This window comes from Neolamprologus brichardi, chromosome 23, assembly GCF_056152115.1.
Source record: "Neolamprologus brichardi isolate AB-2024 chromosome 23, ASM5615211v1, whole genome shotgun sequence".
Classification (NCBI taxonomy): Eukaryota; Metazoa; Chordata; class Actinopteri; order Cichliformes; family Cichlidae; genus Neolamprologus; species Neolamprologus brichardi.
This window is the reverse complement of record NC_142125.1, coordinates 43,594,798-43,620,055: the sequence shown is the minus strand read 5'-3', so window position 1 is coordinate 43,620,055 and position 25,258 is coordinate 43,594,798. Positions and strand designations below refer to the sequence as shown.

The 25,258-nt window shown below is 40.3% G+C and overlaps 1 pseudogene; it reads right to left on the bottom strand.

Annotated features, from left to right (window-relative positions):
• Window positions 1-24,044: 24,044 nt before the first annotated feature.
• Window positions 24,045-24,742, bottom strand: LOC148096509 (uncharacterized; annotated as a pseudogene).
• Between the last annotated feature and the right edge of the window lie 516 nt (window positions 24,743-25,258).

The window sequence follows — 25,258 nt, the reverse complement described above, 5'->3', positions numbered from 1 at the left end:
ATGAATAAACTTTCTGAATCCTTTATCATCTGCAACTGAAAAAAAATATATATATATTATATATATTTATTATGTTGTTGTCTGTTCATCTTAGCCGATATGATGCCTGACAGGAGCTTCCATGTAGTACTGAGGCAGGTTATTGGTCGGTAGTTGGAGGGGACTGGTCCCTTCTTGGGGTCCTTGGGGATCAGGACCGTCCGACCTTCGGTTAGCCATTCCGGGTGCCCTCAGATCCACTAGCCACTGAGCATTGCCGTTATGGGTTGCGTCCTTCTCCCATATGCTCTTCCAGTATTGCTCCGTCTCCAGCCTTGCCACTGAGAGTACACCTTTGCTGGTTCTGTGGAGAACAGCTGGTTTATTCTCCTGCCTTCATATTTATCTGTCTCGCTCATGTCTGCGGTAGGCTCGCTTAGCATAGGGGGTCTAGCCTTAGGACTCTTACTGGATACAGACGCCCCAGGCAGGTTCTGTTCCAAAGGCGTGTAGTCTAACCACTACGCTATCCAGCTGCTATTTTTATATTATTATAATATATATATATATATATATATATATATATAATAATAATATAAAAATATAAAATACAATAACAATATGATCATTTTTGGAGCAGCCTTCAGGATTATTAACATGCTGTTGTTAGACTCGATGGATAACATTAACAATCTGCTAGCTGCAAATAATCATGTGCAGTTCCACATGATTATTAACAGACAAAAAGAAAACATATTACTGATGTGTTAAGATTCGAAAATCTAGTTGGTATTGGGGATGGTGAGTAGCAGTAATAAATTATTAATTTAATTAAATTTATTACAGTAACAGTAATAAATCACACAGTAATACTACATTCATGTCATTGTAAAAATCATAACAATATATTTAGTAATCCAAAGTATTCAGAATACATTACTGTCATTGAGTAACGTTTCAGAATATGTTACAAAATACATTTTGGGCCATGTATTCTGTAATCTGTAGTGGGATACATTTTAAAAGTAACCTTCCCAACACTAGCCACAAGGTGTTCAGAATAACCTGAATTGAACATAAATGCAATGACCTCAATAAATCCCCTGAATCAAAGGTCTATGGTGGCTTTGAAAGATTATTTGAGTCACCGGCCATTGTGTGCCTTTTTTTTTTAACAAGAAAGCAGACTTCTTTACAGCCTCACAATGTTGTCGCCCTTGAAGAGCTGTGTAATCCTGTTAGACACCACAACAGCCCATCATTTCAAGAAACATGTTTTCATATTTTAAGTTAAGGGGTGGATGTATGCACCCTCTTTGCTGCATTACTGTTGTCTACAATGTTTTACATTGCAAATGAGTCATTCATATTAGTGTTGGCTCGCACTCAAAGGGAGGGTGCAATGGTCTTATCCAGCCACTGTAGGGATTGATTAGCATTGCATAGAGAGTGAGTCTTGGCAGCATCAGACATCACCATGCAAATGTGATGAATAGCTAATGTATCATGGGGAGGATGTTTGTTTGTCTCATGTTGAGGATTTCTGAAGGGAATGCATTTCCAGGACAGCAAACACTGATGGCCCTCATCTTCTTCAGGAAGAAAGAATACACCTCTCTAGCAGTGTGTGGCAGTGCACTACAAATGAAATATGCATGGCGTTTCAGTGTCTGAGCTGACAGTTTGGCATGTGAGCCAGTCATGTGTGACATCAGCTTCCATGAATGACAGGAGAAGATCTTTTTGTTTGTTTGGTTGGTTTTTTCCCTTCATTTTCATTTGCTTCTGCTGCATCATTATGATAATGTTGGCGTGCCTCGAGGCACCCATCACAGAGGTTGCTTCTCGTTTTAGTGGAACAGGATTTGCCGTGGCATCGTGCCAGTTTGTGTCTGAATGCTCACCAGCTGCCGTCACGGTGAGTCAGCAGGGCCTCTAGGGCGAGGGATCTTACAGTTCACACAACGTGTCTGTGAAGGTTCCTCAGTCATCCAGGTCATCGTGTTCTGAGGAGCTTGGAAAGAAAAGCATCTGGACTTATTTAAGTTTCACTGCTCATCTGAGAATCACATGATAGGGTGGGGCTAGGTTACACAGTGAATTCACCCGAAACCTTGGCTGATTGTGGCCCACACCTGTTTTCACACCTTGACTTGTGTGGTTAGGTAGAGGATCATTAGAGGGTCCACACGCTTTTCTTTCCAAGTTCCTTAGACTAAAAGACACATCTTTTTGGATCATGAGCCTGGCTAAAGTTTAAGGTTTTAAGAGGTTATTGAGACTCTTTGACCCATCATCCATGTTTGTTGAAGGTGGTCACATTCAGCTGCATTACTGGGTGTAGTTTAGTTATATGTGAGGTGTAACTGAAGATATTTAAGAGGATATTATTCACTGAGCCAACTTAGGTCTTTAATTTCTATGGCAAATGGATTAGTGTTTGTGTTTACTATGTTTCACTCTTAACAGTACAGACTTGTTGAATTTCAGGGGAAAAACATCCATGTATTTGATATATTTCATTGTTATGTGAGGATCTTTGTCAGTCATTAACTGCTCACATAAGCAGTTAAACTGTTCACCCCACTTGACCTTTTTTAAATTATTTGAATATACAGTGGGGCAAAAAAGTATTTAGTCAGCCACCGATTGTGCAAGTTCCCCCACTTAAAATGATGACAGAGGTCAGTAATTTGCACCAGAGGTACACTTCAACTGTGAGAGACAGAATGTGAAAAAAAAATCCATGAATTCACATGGTAGGATTTGTAAAGAATTTATTCGTAAATCAGGGTGGAAAATAAGTATTTGGTCAATAACAAAAATACAACTCAATACTTTGTAACCTAACCTTTGTTGGCAATAACAGAGGTCAAACGTTTACTATAGGTCTTTACCAGGTTTGCACACACAGTAGCTGGTATTTTGGCCCATTCCTCCATGCAGATCTTCTCAAGAGCAGTGATGTTTTGGGGCTGTCGCCGAGCAACACGGACTTTCAACTCCCGCCACAGATTTTCTATGGGGTTGAGGTCTGGAGACTGGCTAGGCCACTCCAGGACTTTCAAATGCTTCTTACGGAGCCACTCCTTTGTTGCCCAGGCGGTGTGTTTTGGATCATTGTCATGTTGGAAGACCCAGCCTCGTTTCATCTTCAAAGTTCTCACTGATGGAAGGAGGTTTTGGCTCAAAATCTCACGATACTCGGCCCCATTCATTCTGTCCTTAACACGGATCAGTCGTCCTGTCCCCTTGGCAGAAAAACAGCCCCATAGCATGATGTTTCCACCCCCATGCTTCACAGTAGGTATGGTGTTCTTGGGATGCAACTCAGTATTCTTCTTCCTCCAAACACGACGAGTTGAGTTTATACCAAAAAGTTCTACTTTGGTTTCATCTGACCACATGACATTCTCCCAATCCTCTGCTGTATCATCCATGTGCTCTCTGGCAAACTTCAGACGGGCCTGGACATGCACTGGCTTCAGCAGTGGAACACGTCTGGCACTGCGGGATTTGATTCCCTGCCGTTGTAGTGTGTTACTGATGGTGACCTTTGTTACTTTGGTCCCAGCTCTCTGCAGGTCATTCACCAGGTCCCCCCGTGTGGTTCTGGGATCTTTGCTCACCGTTCTCATGATCATTTTGACCCCACGGGATGAGATCTTGCGTGGAGCCCCAGATCGAGGGAGATTATCAGTGGTCTTGTATGTCTTCCATTTTCTGATGATTGCTCCCACAGTTGATTTTTTCACACCAAGCTGCTTGCCTATTGTAGATTCACTCTTCCCAGTCTGGTGCAGGTCTACAATTCTTTTCCTGGTGTCCTTCGAAAGCTCTTTGGTCTTGGCCATGGCGGAGTTTGGAGTCTGACTGGTTGAGGCTGTGGACAGGTGTCTTTTATACAGATGATGAGGTCAAACAGGTGCCATTCATACAGGTAACGAGTGGGGGACAGAAAAGCTTCTTACAGAAGACGTTACAGGTCTGTGAGAGCCAGGGATTTTCCTTGTTTGAGGTGACCAAATACTTATTTTCCACCCTGATTTACGAATAAATTCTTTACAAATCCTACCATGTGAATTCATGGATTTTTTTTTCACATTCTGTCTCTCACAGTTGAAGTGTACCTCTGGTGCAAATTACTGACCTCTGTCATCATTTTAAGTGGGGGAACTTGCACAATCGGTGGCTGACTAAATACTTTTTTGCCCCACTGTATATGAGTGCTTGTGTATAAATACACAAACAACACACACATGCTTTCAATTGTGTAATTTAAGTGATCTAGTAGCTGTTTTGGAAGTTCAGTTAACGCTAGAAATGTGTTTTGTTTGTACGTGCTTTGTCTCTAGGGGCCACCGTATATATTTACATATAAACATACATAAATAAAACCATTTTTTTTACATTAGTAATTCATTTTGAGCATAATTTTACATTAGTGTTAATAATAAATAAATTAAAGCAACAAAACAACCTGAAGAGCCGGTTGGGAGCCGAAAGAGCTGACTCTCTAAAAGGAGCCGGAAATCCCATCACTAATGCACATCACCATTTTTCTAGAGCAGGGGTCGGCAACCTCTCTGATGATGAGTGCCATCTAAAATTTCAGAAGTCAATGTGCCATATGATTACATTAGCAATTAATTTAATAACGCTCTATATTAACAGTTATATCTGACCCAGACAGACTGCAGGTCATAACTTCTTACCTGAAGCTCAGTTCACCTGACACTCGGACCGGCGGCCGCCTCGGGTCTCTCCTCCTCCTGCCTCCCCTTTCCCTCATCCACCTGCTGGCCTCTGTGGAAGCTCCGCCATAGGCGCCACCAAACAACTGAGTTATTTTGACACATCGACCCGTATCTGGCCAATCCACCACCTTTCATTGTTTATACCGTATAAATCACCATCGGCCCACCGGGCAAATACCCGATGGCCAAACCAGCTATGGTCGTGCCATCAGTTCGTGCCGACCCCTGTTCTAGAGAATCAGTACTGGTAAACTACTTCTCCATTCTTCAGGCATCCTCTCACTTTCATAGTCCACTGTTCTCTTCTCTCTTCAACATTTCCACACCACCACAGATATGTCATCTGGAATAGCTGGCTTTCCACTCTTCATGCTCTTCATAGCTGCTCTACCTACTGGCTTTGTAATTCATCTGCACTTCCTGATTCGCTAACTTTCCTCCCTCTGTTCTCCTCTCTCTCATTTTCTTTATCCATCAGCTCCTCAAAGTAATGTTTTCATATTTTAAAATGTTTTTTTTCAACCATCCATGCATCTATCAAATGGAAGCTATTCCAATAAAAAAGCAGGGTACATCCTGCATAGCTCCTTAGTCTGTTGCAGGGCTAAGACGTACAAACAAGCATTAATGCTCACATTAATACTGAAGGCCAGTTGGACAATTTTGAACAGTCTCTTATTTTGTATTTTGTATGCAAATGTCCCAAGTCAGGCTAGTCATATCTAACCTTCTTAGTAGAAGAAACAATGTAATACAGTTATGTAATATTGTAGTAATGTAATAAAATGTAAATTAAATTCAAAATATCAAACTGCTGCTTTGAGATGCTAAAAAGAGAAAGAAACAATGAAAATGAGTATATTTAAGGTCTCGCTGCACGACCCATCAGATGGTGGCAAACAAACTCTGATACTGATATATGTTTGTATGTTCAGGTTTCTGTCTATTTTCCCTGACCCCTGCTGTTTAATCTACAGATCCTGATACACTTCACAGTGTGCAGTCTGGGGAACTATGCAAGCACTTTTTCTCATACAGTAACTTAACTGTGACCTCTGAATCAGCAGTACTGAAAAGTGCTTGTGAACACATTATCACTTCTTCCTAATCCTGCATTCTGGCAAACTTCAGTGGAGGACTATATTTGTTATTTAGTCTCACACTTTGTGTTTGATTTACTCCAGTGGACCCCACGCTCCTCTGCGACCTGCACTCTTACAAACAGTGTAGTGAATGCATTTTGCTACAACTGCAGGTGTGAAATGCCAAATCTTGATTTAGGCACCTTATGAGCTGTAAAAACAACAGCCCCAAAATGTAGATAGAGAGATACTTACTTTGGCCTCTCAAGAGGCCAAGATAAGAGATAGTGAGTTGTGAACTATGACTTGAAGTTAGAGCATCATTCAGCCTATATAATATATATATTTAATACCAGCACATATATTTTTTTAAAAGTAATTTGACTTGATTTAAATGGCTAAATCACCTCCTCAACATGTCTTGAAGTTCTCCAGAGGCCTGGTAATGAACTAATCAGTTGATTCAGGTGTGTTGACCCAGGGTGAGATCTAAATCCTGCAGGACACCGGCTGGAGTCGGACACCCCTGCACTAATGCAATACTGGGACAGGATCCAGGTACAAGTACAGACTTAGAAACAATAGAAGTATGTATAAAAAGAATGAAAAAGGCTGTTGTTGGTGAGGAAATGAATGACTGATTTGAGAACTACATTAACACTAGTAAGGACGCACCAAAGCAATCAAAGATTAATGTGCTGTAATACAAACTGTCACGCTGCCTCTGCTTTTACCAAAGTGAATAATCGTCTTATGTGACCTCTTAAAGTCTGTGAAATGAACATTTTCAGTTGCTTGTTTACAAATTGGAGCTGCTGGGTATTATAATCATTCAGAGTAAAGGTGCATGTGGCAATTATTTATTCATAGGGACCCAGTGACCTTCCTATAACGTGGTGAGTAAACACTGTTTGGCTGCAGCCTGGTATCTGCACAGTATTTTGATCACGCTGCTGTGATATGGAACACCTGTGGACAACTACTGAAGATAAGACTTGTCAAGCATGCTGAGAAGCAGTGCAGCCTCTGCATACCAATGGCTTGAAGGACAAACATGTCGAGGTAATTCTGTTCTGAAGGTGTCAATAGAAAATTGTACTTAGTAGTCAGTATAATCTTTTAATAATATAAGTCTGCAAATGATAGAATACTGCATGATGACCTCTTTATGTGTCAGATTGTTGTTTATAGTTCACTGTGAGCTGCAATCATGCAGGGAAGGATCGTTTGGTACCGGGCCGCGAGAGTTGAGGCTCAGGTGTGAAATGTATAGTTTTCAGGGTTTTTATCGGTTTTCAGTGTTATTTTGTTATCGTTTTAATCGTTTACTCGGTTTTCCTGGGTCTTTTCACGTGTGTTATGAATAAATCTTCTTTTTTTCTGTACCTGTACTAGTTTTATTTTGTTGTATTTATCCGCGACACCTTAAAGGCCGGTCCATGAAAATATTGTCGGGCATAAACCGGTCCGTGGCGCAAAAAAGGTTGGAGACCGCTGTCTTAGAATACATCTCTGGACAGAAGGCTTTTTCTTAAACATGTGCACAGAAATTTCATTGGCTTCATTAATTGAATTGAATCTTTATTTTGAACATGTTAACAATAAAAATGTGCTGGCTGAATTTGCAGCTGAGAAACAAAACCAGCATGCATCTGTGTCAGTGTTGGTGCTTGAACTGAACTTTTCTCACCTGTCTTTGTTGTGTCTCTGTCTTGACAGCAGTGTTTTTATAATTAGCTGAATCTGTTAGTTGTAGATGCCATATATATTATGATTCTCATTGACCTGGGGGGTACCCCGGTACTTGTACCTGTCCTGTATATGTGGCATTCTCAGGCTAGACCACCTTCATTCTCTTTGCAACCTTTCAGCCACGCTTATTTCAGTCCAACTGACAGTCCAGTGCCCTCACTAGATTCTGGTCGGATGGATTGGTAAGTCGATATGTCTCACTCACTCCTGCCATGCAGTCTGATGTCATCCATGCACAGGAGATGGCTGATGGTTATGACACTCCTGGATCTATATTTGCATCCATGCTTAGTGAAGTTGAGGTCTATGAAGTGCATCGCTATGATATATATATATCTAGTTCTGCACTTGCACAACTCCAATGAGTTCCTGATGAATGTTTTTAGTGCACTGTGAACCTTTAAGACCACGAGTTTCTATGTGTGGAACATTAAGCTGTGGGCTTTCTTTAGGCAGTTCCCTCATTTACGGATTTCAGAACTTGTGGTTTTGATTTTTATGAACGCAACGGTCATGACTCCTTGAATGACGATACTGACCAGCCAATCGGTGGCATCCAGTCCAATGTCACATTTTAGTACCTGCTCGGATCGCTTGGAACTTCTGCTGAGCAGGTATTATTTTAGTACCTGGTACCAGGTACTGTCATCTAATGAAAAACCCTGAAAACCGAGTAGGTATTAATGGAAAAAAGGCTCTATTGTCCTGGTGTACTGCTCCATCAATCATTAGCTGATGCTTTGTCCGTCTTTTGCTGTTTCAATGCCTTTCTGAGCTGTGGTCATTTACTGATTCATGTGCTTACTCAGCTTTGTTGGCAGGTAATCAGCCAGCAGCTTGATGGTGTCATACCTCCTTCATGTTCTCCCTTGTATTAGCTCTTAGCATCCTCTGAATTTGTGCTGCCAGGGGATCATGGAGTGCCTTTTGCTTCTTCAGCCAGTAGGTGTGGATCATGTCAGGTCCTGGTGCTGTGACGTGTGGTTGTTGGATGTCTGCCTTTCTGATTTTGACTGGCTCTTGCTCTGGGAGCGTTGCATGACACGTCCAGAAAACAACCACCAGAAACTAGATCCAGTAAGACTTATCGAATAATCCCAACTTTCAGTGACAAAAAGCTATTACTGCCAAAAGATGCAGTAATGTAAAGGGTGGATGCACATATCAATTGATGGGCGAGGAGCTTTCTGAGAGCGCCGTCTGGGACGAAAGAAGAGGGATCGCCTTACTTTGGGGTATTTAAATGTATGTTGTCTTGTCATATAAAACTAAAAACGTGCCATGCTCCCTGTGGGTGGTACCGTCTCAGGCTGCTGGGTGAAATCCTCCATGCACGGTAAAGAGCTTGCTTCTCTTTATGTCACTGGCTTCCATTTCCTCCTTTGACCAGCTTATTGTATCTGACGACCAGCAGAGCGTAGGTGTTAATTGCCTGGTTCTTGTTCTTCTGCTGGCTCCTAAAGACGCACTGAGCACTTCTTCACTCATTTCTTTTTGTTCCCTGTGTGTTTATACACCACTACTACGTTTAACTTTTAGTAATTAAACTCTGACTCCCATTGTGTATCTCATGTACTTTCTGTCTCTGCTCCCTTTTATTTGCCCTCAGCCCCAACTGATCATGGCAGATGGCTGCCCTTCCCCAAGCCTGGTTCTGCCAGGGTTTCTTCCTGTTGAATAGGAGGTTTTTTCCTTCCCACTTTTGCCAAGTGCTTGCTCATAGTCATTTGGGGATTTCTTCCTAATATTGTAGGGTCTTACCTTAGTATATAAAGCATTTTGAATTGACTGTTGCTGTATAAATGAAACGGAAATAAACTGGAATGAAACCAGAGGAAAGATATTTATTGTTTATAGGAATGAAATTCTGAATCAAACAAACAGAGGTTCATGCAAAAAACAATATAGCATTTAATCCGTTCTTAACTTTCATCAGACTCAGGTTGGGTACTGAAATTCTTCAGTCCTTCCTTTTATGCTATGACAGCAGCATGGTGACCTCCTATCAAAAAACAAGCACACAAACAAAAAATCATTAATTAGATCAATATGAAAAGTGTGATTGATCTATAATTACACTCATACAAAGCAATATAGTACTGCAAGTACAGTACATGCTATTTAGATGACAGTGAATAAAACCAGTTATGTTTATAATAAAAAGACATTTTAGCTAACAAGGTGAAAGGGTACACTAAATTCTCAGTTTAATGTGAACGCCAGTTCATACCCTGACACAACTTGAAAGTAGATTAGTAGCATGTTCAAAAAGTCGATTTTGAACATGCCATAGCAGGAAGAGAAAGTGTTATTTAATCACAACAACCGTTCTCACGGGCAGCTCACTTTCTGCGCAGTATTTACTCTGAAGGGAATAGTGTTGTGTGTTGTATATATTCATATTTGTTTTTTTGATTTTACAAACGTTAAGAACTTTGTAGTGCAGTAACAATAATACAGTTTTGGGGTTAACTTGAAGTTAAGGCAGAGGTTACTTTTAAATGTTAAATCTAAAAGTGAAATCAGATGTGAAATGCACCACATATAAAATATAATCTGATTTTCCATAATCAGGGTGGGCCATTTTTATGGATACACCATAATAAAATGGGAATGGTTGGTGATATACGTTGAAACCAAGCACACCATTGTTGTTCTTGTGACATTACCAATAAGTTTGATGTGTCACATGGCCCTCTTCCTATTGAAAAAACAAAAGTTGTATCCAAGATGGCCGACTTCTAAATGGCCACCATGGTCACCACCCATCTTGAGGAGTTTGCCCCCTCACATATACTAATGTGCCACAAACAGGACTTTAATATCACCAACCATTCCCATGTTATTACGCTGTATCCATAGAAACGGCCCACCCTGTACATCTGTATCATTTCCTAAATGTTGCCAGAACAAACAATGACAGTGGGATTTTAAGTGTAGTTTTTAAGATAAAAAGGCAATTTAAGAAACTTTGACCCCAATGAAAGTTTGACCTTATTTGACCTTGAACAGAACTGAGATTACTCAGATGCTTAATATAACTAGGACAAATCAAAAAGTCTGCTAATAAAACAAAGGATATTGTTGCAGTATTCAAAGATGTTTTTGCTGATGAACTCTCTAATTCATAGACATCAGAGTCAGATGATCCATTTTTACAGTTTAAGTAGAAGTCACTGATTTTAGAAATACCCACTTACTGCATTACTGACACAATCCCCAAATGTCCACATTCCCTCTTCATTCGTCTCCCCTTGTATGTAAATTTGAAGATATATTCTTCATCATTATAGATAGTGGTAATGAGAAACAGGGAAAATAGCATGTACTTGTCACTATTGACTGGAGTGTGTTGATAAATAGCTCCGATTAGCAGTAACCTTCAAGAAGCCACTTGGGCTTTTACCAGTGAAGCAGTTTTGTTTATGTGGAACAAACTCTTGTGCTTGAGAAACAGAACATTTCCAAACTGCAAAGAACCAAGCTTATCGACACCAATGCATGGTTTGAGAGTTATGATGAACTTAAGAGATTTCTTGTAGTAGTAACATGGATGTTGGAAGGTATTAATATGGATATCATTATCATATTATTAAATAGTGTTTTTAAAACAGTTGTAAAGTGCCTTAGATTTGAAGAAAACCACACTAAGAATACATGTTCTACCACAAGGTCAAACAAACTGTCTTACATTCTTTCCATCACGCACTCACAGTGATAAACTATGGCCAGAGATAATGGGAGAAAAATAGCTTATAAAAATTAGTTATCAGCAGTTGTTTAACAGAAACTGATTGATTGTGTACACATACTTGCTTTCAATGTACAGAGCAGACAACAACAACAAATACTGACAATATAACACAGACAATAACAACACTATAGCATATTTAGGGTGCAATGGCACTGAGAGCAAAAATGTTGGAATAAAGTTCAAGATTAAATAAGGCATGGTAAACTAGTTACTACAGTATGGTAAATGGACCGGTTCTTATAGCGCTTTTCTACTCTGAGCACTCAAAGTGCAGTATATATATATATATGAGGATTGATCATGAATATGCACAGCGTGTAAAATAAGTATTGAACAAGTCACCAGTTTTCTACGCAAATAAATTTTACAGAAGTTGGTAACAACCCATTAAATCCACACATGCAAAGAAATCAAACCATAAATTAAGTTATGAGTAACAATGAGAAATGGCACAGGGAAAAAGTAGCTTACTGAAATTTGATACTTTGTACAAACAGTACTAAGTTTTAGCTCTTGATGAAGACAGCTTCAAGACTCCTCCAGCATGGAGAAACTTGTTGCTGAGGTGTGATTTTGGCCCATTCCTCCTCACACTTTGCTTAAAGTCAGGCCTGAGCTATTCTAGCAGCTTAATTTTATTTATCTGAAACCAGTTAAGAACTTACTTGGCTTTGTTTTTCGGTTCCTTGTCTTGCTGAAAAGTCCACCTTTGTTTCGTCTTCATCATCCTACTCTGTATCTGTTTAAGTATAAGAGCCCTTTGTTTAGGTGGACCGATGCTCCTAGCACCAGCTTTGGGGAGTCGTTCACAGGGTCACATCTTTACCACACACACACACACCTACATGTATACACAGACTGGTACTCTTTGTTCACATGTATCCCTGTGTAAGACATCATATGTTAATCAACCTATTCATATTCATGTAACCACAGCAAAGAGCAGTGCTACGGGGAAGCTCACTGAGAGTGACTGGGGTTAGAGCGGAAGGAACGGTGCTCGTCACAGTTCTCTCCCTCGTGCACGAGTAACACAAAGAGCTCTGGTGACTTGTGTCTTGCTTTTGCTGTTGTAGTAGAATTGTCTTGGCGTTCCAGCAGTAGGCCTGTGCTACACAGACCTATCAGCCTCACAAACTATTGACACTTTGGGCACAGTTTGGACATTTACACTTAGGGGTGTACTCAGTTTTGTTGTTGGCAGCAGTTTAGACAATAATGGCTTTGTGTTGAGTTGTTTTGAGGTGACAGAAAATTTACACTGATACAATGTAAAGTAGTCAGTGTACGGCTTGCATAACAAAGTGTCATATCTTCAATGTACAAAAGTGCGAGGGGTGTACCCACTTTTGTGAGATACTGTAACAGCAGGGTGCAAGATGCTAGCAGGCAGGGTATTCATGGAACGTCATAACCAAGTGGCTAGTATAGTATACAGAAACATCTGTGCTAAGTGTGACCTGGTATTCCACAGATCAAAATGGAACATGGCCCGTAGGGTAGTTGAGAGTGACTGAGATAACATGCTGTGGGACTTCCAGATACAGACAAACTGTTGATGGCTACCTAAGTGGACATAGCCATGGGGGACAAGCAGATGAAGACGTGATAGCTGTAGCTACCAAATGCAAGCAATATCAAGAAAAAGGAACACGAGAAGCTGGAGAAATACCAAGGGTGAAAGGGCTTGAGAAGATCTCAGGAAGCAGATCTCAGGAAGAACACCTAAGATCTCTGTCCAGAAGAGCACAGTCCTAGGAACCGCAAAGAAAATGCGCAGGACCCTCAAGCTCCCAGGGGTCTCGTACAGGACCCGAGCTTGAAGGATAAAGACCGCCCCACAGGGAGAGTGTGGAATATATGAACTAACAAGCTAACTATCCATCCCTGGGAGACTCCACATACAATGGGTGCAGATGAGGATTCTGAAGATCTGAAATATCTGTCAGATAAGTATGATGAACATATATGAGTACAGTGCAAGTGATGCCAACACAGTTGTGTAACCTGTTAATGAGAGTGGCATAATCAATGGTGTCAAAGGCTAAGCAGGAGATAAGTCTAGCAGGAATGTTCACCTTCATGCAAGCATGTAAGAATGCCATTAGTAGTTTAATAAAAAGTGTTTTGGTGTTATAGTTTTAAACTTGGAATTGTCAGAGATATTGTTTCGTTTAAACATTATCCAGTCCTCAAAAAGAACAGTGTCCAGTTTGCCTGCTGAAATAGGAGAAATGTTTCTTCTAGACTGAACGCAGAAATGTTTCTTGAATGTACCAGCTAGGTAATCTCGTTACATTGACATTAACACCATAACTGCATTAATGTAGCAAATCTCCGTTAATGAGTTACCACGGATGGCCCCGTGCGTGGGGCTGCACAGCGCCAAGCAAGGGGCGAAGACGACTCGGCAGGAGCAGGTCGGCGAGATTGTGTGATTGCTCAATTCAAATTAAGGCAGTCTCTCTCTACCCCCCCTCCAGCAGTCGGGCTCCTGAACACCTCTCTTCTCCACACACTTCTTGGACTACATAACACTACATAGCACTCTCCTCTCACTTCCAGTACCTGACTATTCTTTATTGCATCGTCCCACTCTGTGTAATATTCTATTTATTTATTCTTATTCTTTTCTATTCCTTATTCTATTCCTATTATTCCTATTCAAGTACAAGACTGTTGTACTTATTCTTATTTCTTTATAGTTGCATATATGTATATTTGAATTTATTTATTTTTTACACATCCAGGAGGACGATATTTGTCCCACTGTATACTTGAGTGTATATCGTTGGGTTGACAATAACACTCTACTTGACTACTTTTCTCTTTGCTACTTAACAGATGCTGTGATGGTTGCATCTAGAACTTATTTCTGTTTCAGAGAATCAAATTTTCCTTCTACAGGCTGTGTTACAGCCAAGTCCACATCTGCACCGCTTATATGCACAACCCAAAGCAGTTAATCTCCCCCCTGTCCTGTACCATTTTTTCTAAACACATCCTTGCTTGTTAAAGCCACAAAAACAAAAAAACCCACAACTATTAACATGCAGGTGTGACTGTACAGTAGAACAGAGCAACACTATTCAGCATTCCCATTAACTGCCATTTCCAGCTATATGAAAATAACAACAACTAATACTTTCTAATAATTTCTCCTCATAACCTACTCCTAGCTTGGTTATTAGTTATTTTAATTTGACTTCTGGTTTGTGATCATTAGTTTTCAAGATTGCTGTGAAAACTCTAGGTCCATGGACCTTTCATTGTTTTACCTGTGGCTGTACAAACATAAGTAACAGACGGCACACTTTGAAAATAATGCCTTTTACTACTATACATTAATGTACAGTGTAACGTGTTTGTCATCTTGACTGTTGTGATATGTTTCTTTACATCACTGTGCATTTAATCATTAGTTATAAAGTTATGGTGTCTTTGTCCTGTCTTCCTCCCCTCTCCCCCAGTCGCGGCAAATTGCCCCTCCCTAAGACTGGTTCTGCCTTTTGTTTCTTCCTGTTAAAAGGGAGTTTTTCTTTCCTACTGTTGCCAAAGGGCTTGCTCATTGGGGGTCATATGACTGTTGGGGTTTCAGCTGTTTCCTCAGTATTATTGTAGGGTGTTAACCTTACAATATAAAACACATTAACCCTCTCAGGCTCAAATTAAGTTTTTTGTTGCTAATGCACAACCAAGTCCTGCAGTGGTACTTCTGAGTAAAAAAACTCATAAAATATGTATGTGGGGTAATCAGGTTGTTAGTTTTTAACTGTTGCAAATCGGCAACGTGTGCCTGGAGAGGGTTAAGACTAGGGATGGGTACCGGTATCCGGTGCCATGATGGCACCGGTTCTGACATAAACGGTAGTAACCAGACGGAAAAGCAGCGCACATTTCGGTGCTTTATTTTCCCTGAGCTGTGATACACTTTAGATTCTAGCCAATCGTTTTACGTTTCTGAGGATAGTAGGCGGGTCCAGGTACGTACGTTCTTTTAGAGCAGAGCTACAGATTAAAAATGCCCAAGGCGAAGCGGTCAAAGTCTGGCTGTACTTCACAGCAAAAGATGCAAACTCAGCAGCTGCAACAAGTGCTTTAAGCTGATACTGTGATACTGTCAAAGGAGGTAACACCTCGAATCTGATGAAACACCTGTGTAATTTACGTTGAGTAAGCTAACCACGTTATTACATTAATGCATGTAAGGTGAACTAGCAAACACCATCATAGCTACATGCGGCTGTCTTCTTGTTTGATGGCAGATACTCCCTTCACCCTGGCCAAAAAGGCTAAAATGACCAAAGAAAAAGTGGAAAACAGTTAAACATGAGAGGTTTTTGGACAAAGTTTGTGTTTTTTCCATTGTTTAAGCACTGCTTCCAGCCAAGAGTGATACCATATATGCCCCATAGCTGCAGAAAAGGCTAACATTGTTATCTTTTTACAAAAAAACAGCTGAACATGAGAGGTTTTTGGACAAAGTTTGTGTTCTTCATTCTTTAAGCACCGGCACCGTTTCAAAAGTACCGGTTTGGCACCGGTATCGGATAAAACATAAACGATACCCATCCCTAGTTAAGACAACTGTTATAGGGATTTGGTGCTATGCAAATAAAATTGAATGGAATAGGAGTTGCTGATCACACTGCAGGTGAAACCATCCATATACTTGTGATTCGAGGCTTGTGCTAGTGACAGAGTTACAGTTAATTAAGTTATTATTTTATTATCTACTGTTGTGAGCCAGCAAAACAACATTTAGTCATTTTGCTAACAGGGAGCTCGACAGAAATCTGTGTCGCTTTCCTACCACGCAGGATGCAGCTTCACTGATTTTCTTAACAAGGTCTTAAACTGATATTTGGAATGTTCACACATCTAAAGTAATTAATTCCACTAAAGTTGATAATTGCAGAGTTAATTATACTTGTTTACATCTTTGGTGGTATAATCAGGAGGCCCTGTGTGTATTCATGAGTCCTTGATTATGGATAGTTTAACACAGAAGTGTGTTTAGTCCTGAGGCACCTGATGGGGCTAACATTAATGCATAATTAATGCTGTTAACAGGGCAATCATCAAATTGTCTAAACAGGAAAGGCTGGTTCTGCTGAAAAAAGGACATAAATGTTAGGTTTACTATGTTTAAAACTCCTCTGGGTTAAATTTGTCATATTTCAAACTGTTTGCTGGAAAAATGGTCATTTTATGAAGTTCAAGTCTCTTACCAGCTCTATATTCTGTAACTATGTCATTAGGTGCACATGTTCCCCTGAAATCAAACTGCAACTACACAGCAGAAATGGGAGTGTTAAAATGTGCTGGATAAATGTCTCAGAGTTGATTTTAAACCTCAAAGTGTGACTTAAACTCTTTCTGATGTAAATTGTACTCAATGTTGGAGTTATTTCCATCAGTGTTGATTTAACTCTTAAAAGAGAAAAATACCTCAACTCTGCACAGAGGTTGGTTAACAATGTTAACTCTGTCATGAGTTAACTTAATAGCTTTAACTCTGTATAGAGTTAATTTTGAACTAATTTTGAAGACACCCCCAGTGCGGCATTTTCCTTCATCGGTTGGAGCCTCATTGAAGAACAGAACTGATTTTGCACCTGCATGCAGCTCTACAGGGTGAGTAGATATAAGTCAAACTTACTGAGATAGTTAGAAACTGGTGCTATGAAATGTATTTTGTGCATTTAAACAATTTAAACGAAGAAAATATGCTCACTTTTGGCGCTAGAGTAACTGCAAACTGTTAATAGCCTCTAATTATATCAATGTTACAGATTCAAGCTGTTAGTGATGAAAAATACACAAACTGCTCAGGCATTAATGCCCCTCTATTGTTTGATTGTTTTTGTAAAATTTGTATTTTGGCATCAAAAGAACTGCAAAAATAAAAAAGGCTTCAAACTGTTTGGAATGACTCAGGCTTTCTTTTGTCCTCTTAAACTTTCAGTCCAGCTTAAGTATAATCAACAACTGAAGTATGTGAAGCTAAATGAGGATGAAGGACAGTACGACTTTCTACAATTTAATGTAAAAGGTGTGTAGGGTATTTCTACTTTCTCTTGGATAAACAATATGTTCACAATAATATTTAAATGCATATTGTAAGAGCTACTTGGTTGATGCCAAAATATTCAGTGACCTTTTTGGACAGGGCAACATGCTGTTAACAGTATTCTCCGATGATGGTGAGATACACTATAAAGTATAATTAAGCACTTTCCATTCAATTGAACAAATCATTTGACGTTTTCTGATCTGTCTTCTGCTTCTGAGTTGCTTCAGCTCACCTCAACTATAATCTTAGATGAGGTCCCATGCAAGAAATGAAGAATTAACAATACTGCTGCAGTATCTCGTAAACAGGTTGCTACGAAGCTTGACACTTACGCTTTGTTTTTTTCCTCTCAAGTTTGTAGAAAGATTCCTTATTGCCATGTTTTTGCTCAATGTTAATTTTTCTCTTTTTGTTTGTTTTTTCATTTTTAATAGTTCCTTGAGCCTGTCTTAAGAAGCAAGTCTGGTGGTGACGAAGTAATATTGACAATAAACTGGACTGGGCTAAAAACACCACAGCACTTTACAGGAAGGGCCAGAGTCGTCTCTATTTTTTTGAGGCGACTGAGGTCCTTCAACATCTGCCAGAAAATGCTCAGGATTTTCTACGAGTCTGTTGTGGCCAATGCGATCCTCTATGCTGTTGCATGCTGGGGGAGCAGGCTGAGGGTCGCAGACGCCAACAGACTCGATAAACTGATCCGTAAGGCCAGTAATGTTGTGGGGATGGAGCTGGAGTCCCTCAAGGTGGTGTCGGAGAGGTGGATGTTGTCCAAGATAAAGACAATGTTGGATAACACCTCCCACCCACTCCATGACGTGCTGGTCAGTCACAGGAGCACGTTCAGTGAGAGACTGGGATTACCCATAATGCACCACTGAACGACACAGGAAATCTTTCCTGCCTGTGGCTCCCTGTACAACTCCTCCACTTAACACACTGGTTACTGCTACAACTACACGTCTCTTTTCCAGCTATTTATTATTGAGTGACTTTGTATATATATATATATATATATATATATATATATATTGTGCTATTCTTAGTTAGCGTACTGTCTGTCTTGTTAATGTTGGTTTATAATGGAGCACTGTAACAAAAAAATAATTTCCCCCAGGGATCAATAAAGTATTCTGATTCTGATTCTGATTGATTCTGATATAGGAATACCAAGCAGCAAACACCATGAAGGATGCCACAAGACGACAGATGGTTATCATACTTGTGGCTCACATGATTGATAATCACGGGTAAGTATTCAGTGTATGTTGTGTTTTTTATACTTGTGCATAAATGCATACTAATGGTCTAAATTCTTTACGTTTCTTGAAGACGTCTCATCTGAGAAGCTTCTTCAGTTCTAAGAGCAATTGGTGGAGAGTCCCCGATTTTAAACCCTATGGGAGTGTCCGCAAGAGGGTCATGGACCCCCTATTGATCCTCTACCTAATCACCTGAGCCAAGGTGTGAAAACAGGTGTAGGTCACAATCAGCCAGAGTTTCGGGTGAGCTCATTGTGAAACCTGGCCCCACCCTATCATGTGATTTCCTGAGGTCAGGAATTTTGTGTTATACAATATCAAATTGTTCAATGACAGACATAAAATTATCTGATATTTTGTTATGACCTAAATCTGACAAAATATTTTGTGTTTTCACTTCCAGGAGCACTTCTATGATGCAGGGTACATTTCTCGGCGTCTGAAAACAAAGAAAGACTCGTCGTGGATCTCCAACACCACCTTATAGGTTTACAGTAGTGATGTGACGTTCTGTATCGAGGCTTCGAAGCTCGTGTCGAGTAATGGAGGGGGCGTTTCCGCGATGCGCGTATCGAGGCTCGCTTCATTTATGGGAGGAGCTGAAAATGATGACGTCCGAAGCCTCGCTGCCCGGCTGTACCACGTGACTGGTTCAGGAAGTGGTTCGAACTTTGCCGCGAGCTATGACAGCGATATAAACCCCTCAGACTTCATTCAACATGTGGGTGTTTGATGGAGAGTTGCAGTTAGTGAGAGTTAGAGACAGTTTGGAGGTTTATGAGAGTGAGGAGAGAAAGTCAGGAGAGAATGGAGCCAGCTAAGAAGAGGAGGATGTCCTCCCTGTGTGGGAACATTTTGATCTTATTCCTCCCAACAAGGCATGTAAATTTCTACAGAAGATGTATTTTCATAATACTGATGGTGCAATAATTTATGTTAAGCTGTCTGTACTTTTGTACAAGGTGAAGTGTTTGCTATGTGCCAGGGAGCTGGGATATAACAACAACACCTCATCCATGCTTAGGCACTACAGAGCTTTGCATGAGAATAAGGGGAACACCGATTGTGGAGCAAGACCAGGTGAGCCATCAAATGATAATATAGCATGCAGTAATGTTACTAAATGATATAACAATATTATACAGCTGTAATAAGTTACGTGTGTGATATTTATATTTGTGCTTTGTTTTTGTTGTCTTTCCTCAGGAGAACAATCTCAAATAGATGAAGACCTGGTTAGCATGGTGATTGAGGACTCCCAGCCATTTAGCATTGTGGAGGACAAAGGATTTAAAAGATTTGTTAAATCATTAAATCCTTGCTATGTTCTCCCCATTAAAAAGGTCATAAAAGCAGTGAAAATGTAGTTTTACAGAATAAAATGTGAACAGGCAGGACTGAGGCCTCAGTGTGTAGCTGTCCATACCTCAACGTTACAAAAGCACAACTACTGTCCACACCCCAACCACACCTCACCTCACAGTAAATGGTCATTTTCCATACTGCCAGTATAAATATACACAGTATACTGCCATCACTACAATATAGATGTTTTACACACTCCTTTTGTTGTTGACATTTACAGGCTGTGTGCAAACGGCCACACTCTTCAAATTCATGCCAACTAATATTTTTACGTCCAGTAGGTGTCCTACTAGAGCAAATGAAGCTTCAAGACGCTTTGCGCTGGGGTGAACCAATTGGATAAAGCTTCAGTGCTTCATGAGGCTTCATCTGCCCATCACTAGTTTATAGACAGATCTTCAGGTGACCCAAATCTCCAAAGGACTGTGAGTGTTGTACACCAGCTTGATGGGGACGCTTGCAAGGAGGCCGTGTCTTTGCTCAAACATACTACAGACAACTCTGTGATTTTCCAGAAGATGAAAGACACATTTCAGCAGCGTCAGAGGCTTATTAATGACCCAAGCAGAAGTGTTGATATCCTATCCACTTTTCCAAGACTCCTGGATACAAAAGGACTGATGAGTTAGAATTGATTTGTTTTCAATAGAATTTGGAGCTAGCAGTTGTTTCAAATACAATTTTCTTTCTCAAAGGTGGAGCAAGACTTCACTCTCCTGTTCGATGATGACACATCCTCCAGGTTGCTGAAAACATTCTTCAGGCCAAATGTCATAAAAGAGGTTAAGAAGCTCACGTCAACACCGGAGTTGCTTCGCTTGGTGCAGTCAGCAGAAGGTCACCCAGAAAATCGTCAAGTGAGTCTACAAGTGAGTTGTATTTGTTTGCATATTAAAGGTTAAAGCTGCATTCAGGAGCAAATATAAATCTGTTTCTGGCAGGTTTCGGCTGTGTGCAGGCAGGAGTTGGACCCGAAATGCAGGCTCTCAGACATGAGGGATGAACTCAAAATCACAGCTGTATTGGCTGGCCAGGAAAAACCATGCGACACAAAAACTAAACTAAACTGGGAAAGAATAAACTAAACTCTCGGGGCAAACACAGCGAAATACAGCCATGAGGGACAACGTGACACTGACACAGAGAAACACAGGGCTTAAATACACTGGGGAATAACGAGGGAATGAGACACAGAAGGAGAGCACAGCTGGGGGTTATCTGAACTGACAAGACAAGGGCTGTATCCCAATTCAGGCTCTGCAGCCTTAAAGGCCACATTTTAAGGCCGATTACGTCACATCGACGTGACGAAGGCTGTCCCATTTCAAAGGCTGCTCGAAATGCGGCCCTCAAATGCGTCCTTCATTTCCCTGAATTTTAAGGACATGGCGGTGTAGACTTCGTGGCCCAACATATCCCAGAATGCATAGCACGGCGGTGGGTGTGGATAATTTTGCCGAAAAAAACGGCGGATGAGGGGCGGCCGAAGAGTAAACTTTAAGTAAGTACTGAATATTATGTCACTTATTTATGTGCAAATGTTTACTAACGAAGAACATTAAAACATTCCTGTTGGCCACATGTCGGCAAAGTCATGTGACATTAGTGACGTTTGTACTAACTTGGTTTTAAAGCCTTTACTTTAAAATATACGCCGTTCAATAGCTGAGCTTAATCAGAGAATGATCAAAGCTCATGTAGAAACAAACAAATGAACAAAAGATGTTCTCCTTCATTTCTGTCAAACAAAGCTATATGAAACGTTTCCAGCTGTTAGTATCATGGTTGCTAGGCAACCTGGGCAGCGCGACGGAGGCTAGACCGTCCCATTTCACAAGCCTCGCACTTCTGGCCTCAGCGGTCTTTAAGTACGCGGCCGTTGAGGATCGTTGAGGCTGCAGACCCTGAATTGGGATACAGCCAAGGAAGCAAAGGAGGATACACTCACATGAGACACAGACCTTCAAAGTAAAACAGGAAGTATAACACTGAGACACGGACTAGACACGGTGGTGACAGAGGAACTAAAAAAAAAAACAGGGACATAAACCATAAGGCAGAGAACTCTAAGAAGCAAAGGCTAGAGTGGAAATAATACACAGAGGAAACACAAGGCAAGTTTATTTATGTAGCACAATTCAACAACAAGGTGATTCAAGGTGCTTTACAGAGACATTAAAAAACAAAAACAAATAAGAAGCATGATTTAAAAAAAAAATTTGATTAAAAAAACAAAAAATAAAATCAGAAGTTAAAATGTAAGTTTTGAAATTTAAGCTTAAGTGTGGATTTGGTGCTTTATTCAAATGCAGCTGAGAACAGGTGAGTCTTCAACCTGGATTTAAATAAACTGAGTGTTTCAGCTGATCGGAGGCTTTCTGGGAGTTTGTTCCAGATATAAGGAGCATAAAAGCTGAATGCAGCTTCTCCGTGTCTGGTTCTGACTCTGGGAGCTGATAAAAGACCGGATCCAGATGAGCTGAGGGATCTGGAAGGTTCATACTGGGTCAGGAGGTCACTGATGTATTTTGGTCCTAAACCATTCAGAGCTTCATAGACCAGCATCAGAACTTTAAAGTCTCTCCTCTGACGGACAGGCAGCCAGTGTAAAGACCTCAGAGCTGGACTGATGTGGTCCACTTGTTTGGTCTTAGTGAGGACTCGAGCAGCAGAGCTCTGAATGAGCTGTAGTTGTCTGACTGATTTTTTAGGTAGACCTGTAAAGATGCTGTTACAGTAATCAAGCCTGCTGAAGATGAATGCATGGACTAGTTTTTCCAGGTCCTGTTGAGACATCAGAGCTTTTATCCTTGATATATTCTCAAGAAACTAGACTCAAGGGAGTAACTAGTTTCTTTCTAGTTTTTGTTCTTAGAATATAACACAACACGGTCGGCAACCATACCTCCTCGCTGTCAGGCATCAAAGAGCAAGACTGACACCTTCTTCATCACCATGGATAAGCATCTCATCCATGCCAGGCAAGCCCCTCACTAACTTTTAAAAGCACATTTTGTCTTTAATTTCTCCCAATATAAAGCTGAAGTTGTTATTTGCAGTGCAGTGGAAGAAGACACGTCTGTCTTTTGCCAAACAAGTGATTTACTTTTGGTTGAAGATGACATTTTATTTATGGAAAAGTTGCTCACAGAGTGTTTTGATAACCATCTATATGCATTCAGAGTTGTACATAACGAGGTGAAAATGTCAGATCTAAAGTTTTATAAACCTTTTGATGTGCAAAGGTCATACAGTGTTTCAGATTAGACAGTGTCTTAAAATTGCCTGACACTATAGGGAGTGAAGCCAACACTAACCAGAAGGTTAACAATTGTCACTTATTCAGTCTCTAAAGTGTTATTTTAACTCTGTTTTGAGAGTTAAAACATGAACAGTGTTAAATATTTTAACTATTTCAAAAATGTTGATTTAACTCTAAAGAGTGTGGAGCTATATAAACCCTGAAAAAGTGTTGAAAATGACTGTGGGGATTAATCTAACACTGGTCGTTTTGCTGTGTAGTAAATGTGGTGGATCATAAATTTGATTAGTTTTGGAGTTGTACATCTCTGTTCCCTATATCTCGTGTCATGTCTTTATTATTGTTTTATTTGTTGATCCTGTCTACATGAAAGCATTCATATCCATTTATTTTAAAGTCTTCTTCTTTTCCAGGAGTTATCCAGGTCTCCGATATGGCTATCACATTGAATGGCTGTTCAAACTGTGTTATGTAGTCGTTGATGGATTGAAAGTTTGCATATAAGCTTCGACTATTAAAGTGAACCATTGTTATACCCTGATCTACCTTGAATTCCTTTTTAAGTTGCTCCTTTGTATAATAATTGCATTCATTTGTCTTATTGTTAAAGAAATTACACTCAGGATCTATGTTGCTGTCATACATCAATGTCTTATTTTCAATATCTATATGAGTTGTTAGTTGAAATTTGTCAGACATCTGCGTTGGTCGTGCACTTGGACGGTCCCATCATATTCAGCACTGCTTTGCATTTATCAGTTATATTTTTCTAGTCCCGTCATCTCTTTGATGACTAGAACCTTAGCCTGCTCTGGTCGTCCATTTAACTTAATGAATATTTTACAGTCTGACGTCCAAGTTACTGTATTTTCTTCTGTTTTCTTAATATTCTTGCTTGTCTTGCAATGTCTGCATTTTTCTTGATTAGGTGTTCATTTAAATAAACATTTGTACCTTTTAGCTTTCTTCCTGGCTTGAGCAGTTCTTTTTTCTGTTTTCTATTAACAAAACGAATGATAATGGCAGGTATTTGATTTTTGTTTTTCCTCGGAAGAGGATGGCATCCCTCAATATTTTTACTGTCCATTTCGATACCTTTGCTTTTAAAGAAGGCCATTACCTGCTCTTCCAAAGAGCGTAGCTCTTGCTCGGGTGGCTCCCCTCTCTCTGATGCTGCTACCCGTGCATATGTCTGATGCTTAGTTTCCAGTCCTGTCACTATCACATCATTTACTCTTGAATATTGTTCCAGATCTGACAGCCGTCCTTCCAGCATAGCAATCTTCTTGTCCTTTTCCTCGCTCTGCCTTCTTAGTTCTTTAATATCATCCATTAAATTAAGTATCAGTTTTTGTTGTTTTGAAATTGTTGTTATTTCTTCAGACATAAAGTTTAGGGATTTCTTTATGTCCTCCAGTTCCTCCTCATTAACGTTGCTCTTCTTAGGCGGCATCTTAACGGTGTTAAGGCCCGCTGGTTGCGAAGCACCCTTTAGGGTTGCCGAAGCCTGGCTGTTTGTTGGTACCAGGCGTGGCCTGGCAGCTAGCCTCGTTGGCTGGTGGTATCCAGTGAAAGCTCTTAGTAGACGTATCACCCTGCTAAATCCTTAGCCTCTTCCAAGACACAAGTGTGAGGATTTCTATTACTACAAAGGTCATATCCAACCTTTAAATGTCACTTCCCTTTGTTGGCAAAAGCCATGATGTTCACAGAACCACCAAGAAGATGCAAAGTTGTTTGAAAAAACTGCTAAAGGTTGCTTGTCAGATGAGCTCGCAAGCTAATTCAACAACACTGTAACAGTTTATTTAGAAGACATGTAGGTATACATCCCATCCACGCCTGTCTGAAAGCCTCTGCTTTGAGTAACTCAAGGTTCAATATCTTTCCCAAGGATACTTTGGTACACAGACTGGAGCATCAACCTCCAGATTAGTAGATGACTTGTTTTGGCTGTAGCATTATAGTT